Source organism: Acomys russatus, chromosome 29 (genome assembly GCF_903995435.1).
Source record: "Acomys russatus chromosome 29, mAcoRus1.1, whole genome shotgun sequence".
NCBI classification, from domain to species: domain Eukaryota; kingdom Metazoa; phylum Chordata; class Mammalia; order Rodentia; family Muridae; genus Acomys; species Acomys russatus.
In genome coordinates this window covers 13,039,876-13,045,673 of record NC_067165.1, presented here as the reverse complement: position 1 = coordinate 13,045,673, position 5,798 = coordinate 13,039,876, and positions in this window count along the sequence as shown.

The window sequence follows — 5,798 nt, the reverse complement described above, 5'->3', positions numbered from 1 at the left end:
GTCTTCTTCAGTTTGGAACAGGAGGAAGGAGCGTTTAGTGACTGCTTCCCCTTTTCCTCCCGACTGGAGGGGAGTGCTGTTGGGGTAGTTTCCTGCTGTAGCATCCTGCCCTTCAGAACTGCTGGTAGAGAACCTGTGTGGTCCAGGCTCTGGGAGAGAAACATTCCTTGTCGCGCCCCCCGCTGCCTCTGGTCTATGATATTGACATGGATATGAGCACTCGCGTATTATAACTTTCAGGAAAAGTGTTTGAGGCCTCTTTTATTTTTGAAGCCCAAGAAAAATCTGTTTTCTGTATTTATGTTATACTTAGCAATAAAGAAAAATCAGATTTTGTGTGATTGTCAGAAGAGACTAGTGTGTCTTGAGCCTTCTGAGACCAACTTGGGCTCTGATTCTATTCTCTTCCTAGGAAACCTAGTCTACACCTGTGATTTTGGCAACAGGCTGAAGTTTCAACCTTTGGCTTGTCTGCAGTAGATGTCGAGGCCCTCTAAGTGAACAGGGCTAGAGCTGCATCACCCGCTGCTCTCTAGGCTGAGTACAGAGTAGCAGGGACTGAGCATGCTAGGCAAGCACGCTGTACAGCTAGCTGTAAGCCCAGCCCTTTTAGTCTTTTTGAGACAATGTCTCACTAAGTCTCTACCCTCAAACGTGTAATCCTCCTGCCTTAGCCTCGGAAGTTAGCAGGAATGTAGCTGAGGCCATCCTAGCATAGTCTGCTCAGGGTAAGTTAAAGAACTGGTGACGTTGACAAGAAAGCACTTGCCCTAAAGAGAAAGGCGGACACTAGTGTGGTTTTGCAGAGTGAGAAGACGGCTGGGTAGACTGAGGAAGCAAGCTTAGAGCATGGGTGTTTGGCTGTCTAGGGTCAGATGTCAGGATGAAATCAGTGGTACCAAGGTGTTTCTAAAGGATTTTAATGGGTCATATGTTCAGACTCAGCCACAAACCAAGTGAGGAAAGTCCTTGGCTTTGCCTCTCCTATGAAGGGGCTAGCCAGGTTTATGCCTAGTACTTTCTGGGAAATAGCAGCCAGGTCTGGTCTGAACCTACCTCCATCTTGTTTCTGTGTGATACTTCTTGCCACAGACCATGTCTGTGGATGCTGGATCTCCCAGCCATACTGATGAAGGTGGTAACCCGTAAGATGTGGGCCCTACAGCTTCAGAGCTGGGGACTTAAGGAGTCTTTGTTGTGCCTGGTACCATCTTGCAGAAGCTGCTGGATAGCTATAGTTGCAACCTGATGTACATGACCAAAAGCTTGCAAATCCAATTCTAGTGCATTGACAGTGGCTCTGGATACATGTGGCAGACTAACATTTTCCTCTTCGGCTGTGTAGCGCTCCACCTGCTGCTGTGAGGGACACTGCTCTTCTCCAGGTCAGTGATCCAGAAGTGCTGGTTGTGATGGCTCACAGAAGTCAGAATGGCTGGCACAGGTTCCCAAGAGTTTAAGGCTACCCTGGGCTCCTGAGAGTTCTAGGCCATCATGTTAAGACTCAGTCCTTTTTTTGGATTGGGTAGAGAATGTTTTAGACAGGACTTCTCTGTGCAGCCTTGGCTCTCTTAGCACATACCTTTAATTCCAGCACTTGGGAGACAGAGGCCTGGGATACACAGTGAGCTCAAGGCCAGCCTGGACTACAGTATGAGACCGTATCAAAAAATAAGAAACAGGCCAGGCAGTGGTAGCACAGCCTTTAATCCCAGCACTCAGGAGGCAGATGGGTGTCAGTTTGAGGCCAGCCTGGTCTACAATGCAAGTCCAGGACAGCCAAGGCTACACAGAGAAACCCTGTCTCAGGAAAAACAAACAAAAAGGACAGAGTACTAAAGCAAGCCCCCACTCCCATCTGTAAAATCACAAAGACTAAACCAGACATTCTCATTTGGAATACTACAGGAACCCCTAGCTCTCAGTGACCCCTTATTATCCAGAGGAATGGTGAATTAGTCCTCTGTTTGGAATTCTTCAGTAACCTCTCTGGTACAAAGGATCAATTCTAAGTGCCCTAGTGTGACCAGTAAGCCCTGTCTGGTTAGTTCCCCTCTCTGCTCTCCTTGGACCACATTTGGAAATTGGTCAGTTTTTGAAGCCTAAAGTCAGGGTGGCTATCTGGTTACACAACTGCAGAATCCGAGTGGGCTGTCAACTCTCTGCTACCTATGAGATAATATTTGTTATTTTTGAAATGTTATGTATTTTGGTTCTCTGTGTAGACCAGGCTATCCTTCAAACTCACAGACATGCACCACTGCACCCAGATTTGAAATTTCCAAGGGACTGGGCCGGGCAGTGGTGGCCTGTATCTGTAATCCCAACACTGAGGCAGAGGCAGACCACTGAGTTCAAGGCCAGCCTGGTCTAGAGTTCCAGGACAACCAGGGCTACACAGATAAACCCTGTCTTGAACCAGCCCTTCACACCCCCCCACACACACACAAAGGGGGCTGCAGAGATAGTTTAGCAGGTAAGAACTGGCTGTGCAACCATGAGGACTTGAGCTTGCATTGTGCATTCAGGCACAGGGCTGGAGAGTGCAGCAACTCAGACCATTCTCTCGTAGAAAATCTAGATTCAATTGCCAGAACACACATGGTGGCTCACAGCCGTCTGTAACTCCAATTGCAGGCGATCTGATGACATCTTCCGACCTTGTGTACCAGGCATATACATAGTATACATGCAGGTAAAATATATAACGTACATGGGGGAGGGGATTGAGACAGGGGGACCGCTGGGAGTTCAAGGCCAGTCTGGTCTACAAAGTCCAGGACAGCCAAGGCTACACAGAAAAACCCTGTCTAGAAAAACATGAGGGGGAAGAAAAAATAAATTGTGTGTGCATATATGAGTGACCACAGGTACCCGTGGCACGTGTAGAGGTCAGAGGACAACTTTGTGAAGTTGGTTCTTTGCTCCCACCTTTACCTGGGTGGGTTCTGGTGGTTAAACTCAAAAATCACTAGGCTCGTAGGCATCTTCCCCCACTGAGCCATCTCACCAGCCTTTATTACCTGGCTCATAGTTAAAGTCTCACTAAACTATGCAGGCTAGCCTTGAACTTGAAATCCTTTAGCCTCAGATTCCTTGGCAGGTGAGACCATAGGCCTGTGCCTGGAGGCCTGTCTCAAGGAAAGCTACTTTCTCTTATTTCTATTCACAAGTGCATTTTTTAAAAAAGATTTGTTCATTATTATGTATACAGTGTTCTGCTTGCATGTACTCCTGCAAGCCAGAAGAGGGTGCCGTATCACATTACAGATGAGCCACCATGTGGTTGCTGGAATCGAACTCAGGACCTTTGGAAGAGCAGGCAGCACTCTTAACCACTGAGCCATCTCTCCAGCCCCACAAGTGCATTATTCTGCCTAGGGATGTTAGGCAAGAAAAAGGAGTGAAGGGTCCTGATTGAAAGAGTAGAAGCTCCAGTCGGTTCTCTATGCACAGGTGGGTCCTATGTATGATCACAAAAAATTTCATGTGTCCCCTTTACACAGCAGCAATTAGCAGACTGAAAAGAAAATTACAAAAGCAAACAGGTCTAGTTCTGGAAAGACTGATGCTGGAAACTGAACACAGTGGTGGCGCATGCCTTTAATCCCAGCACTCCGGAGGCAGAGGCAGGTGGATCCCTGTGAGTTCGAGGCCAGCCTGGTCTACAAAGTGAGCCCAGGACAGCCAAAGCTACAGAGAAACCTTATTTCAAAAAGCAAAAAAATTACATGAAACTCAAATCTTAGTTTTGTTTAACAACACACCCACACATTTAGTATTTTATTTTTATTTTATTTTTTTTTTTTTTTTTTTTTTTCTGGTTTTTCAAGACAGGGTTTCTCTGTGTAGCCTTGGCCATCCTGGACTCACTTTGTAGACCAGGCTGGCTTTGAACTCACAGCGATCCGCCTGCCTCTGCCTCCCGAGTGCTGGGATTAAAGGCGTGCGCCACCACGCCCGGCTCATTTAGTATTTTATTTTGCCAAGTCCATTCTCTCCTACTATGTAAGTCCAGAAGTTGAACTTCAGGTTTGGCAGGAGGAACCATCATGGCTGAGCCTTCTGGCTGGCCCCATATTCACTACTTTCTGTACCTGCTTTGACTAGACAGGATTGAATAGTTTGTCTATACTGTTTCCTTCTCTTCATAAATGTGTTCCAGGGCTCGGTGGCTAAGAAGACTGGCTGCTAAGCCGGGCGTGGTGGCGCACGCCTTTAATCCCAGCACTCGGGAGGCAGAGGCAGGCGGATCGCTGTGAGTTCAAGGCCAGCCTGGTCTACAAAGTGAGTCCAGGATGGGCCAAGGCTACACAGAGAAAACCCTGTCTCGAAAAAACAAAAAAAAAAAAAAAAAAAAAAAGAAGACTGGCTGCTCCTCCAGAGGACAGGGCTCAATTTTCAGCACCCATATCGTAGTGTTTGTAACAGAATACATGTATGCAAAAACACATAAAATCAAATTAAAATCAAAATTTTCTTTTTTTGGGTTTTTGAGACAGGGTTTCTCTGTGTAGTCTTGGCTGTCCTGGACTCACTTTGTAAGCCAGGTCACCCTCAAACTCAGATCTGCCTACCTCTGCCTCCCGGGTGCTGGGATTACAGGTGAGTCAGTACGCCCAGCTGAGTAATTTTTAATTAAAAAAATAAATGTATTCCAGAGCTGGGGTTAGCGGAGTTGGTCAAGTAGTTGCCTTGTACTCAGCAGCTTCTGTTCCCAGCAGCACCACGCACAAAACAAAAAACAAAGACCCTGGGTCCCACAGGTAGAGGAACCTAGCAGGACTCCTTCAGGTGGCCTTCTGCTATAGTCACAAGGCCACACACACAACAAAGGAATGGTTTTGGGTTGTTTTTTTGTTTTGTTTTCTGCGTAGTCCTTGCTGTCCTGCAACTAATTTTGTAGATTAGGCTGGCCTCAAATTTAAGAGATCCACCTGGGCCGGAGGAGGTGGCACACACCCTTAATCCCAGCACTCAGCAGACAGGGGCAGGAGGATCCCTTTGAGTTTGAGGCCAGCCTGGTCTACAAGGTGGGTCCAGGACAGCCAGGGCTACAGAAACTGGGTGGGGGTGCGGGTACAGATACACAGATTAGACAATAAAATGCTTGCTTTGCAAGCACAAAGGCCTAAATCCAGATCCTCAAGTATCCACCGAAAGGACAGACACAGCAGAGGACCCCTGTAATCCCAGCATCGGAGCAGCGTTCCTGGATCTCACTGGCTGCTAATCCTGGCTGGACTGGCATCTCCGGTTCACTGTTTCAAAATAAGGCACAAGTGGCCCACCTCTCTAACCTAACCTACACACACGTGCCCCACACTAAAAGGCCTTGGGCTGCAAATGGTACTGGGCTGTAGAATGACTGACTAGCATTAATGAATGAGGCACCAGAACTCAAGCTGAAGAGAAAGACGAAGTATATTAAAAGTCACTTTTAAGTGACTTAATCAACAAAATATTCCTCTAATATATGAAAGTGGATCTCTCTTGAGCTGAAACCAGCCCGGTATGGAATTCCAGCCAGCCAAGGCTACAAGAGTAGGCCTGTGCCTCAAAACAAGACACCCCCGACTATTAACCTGCAGTGAAGACAACCTCCCTTGCATCCTGTAATCTAGTTTTACATAAGTATCAACTGTACAGTCCTGTGAGGTGTTCCCCTATGACCTCCTAGGTTTCTTAGGATTCTTTTATGGGTAGTGCTACCATGAAGATTCTCAACACAATGCCCGAATCCCCAGACTTCCTATGAACCGCCTTACATGGCTGAGCCGTAGGCAGCGGTACAGCCA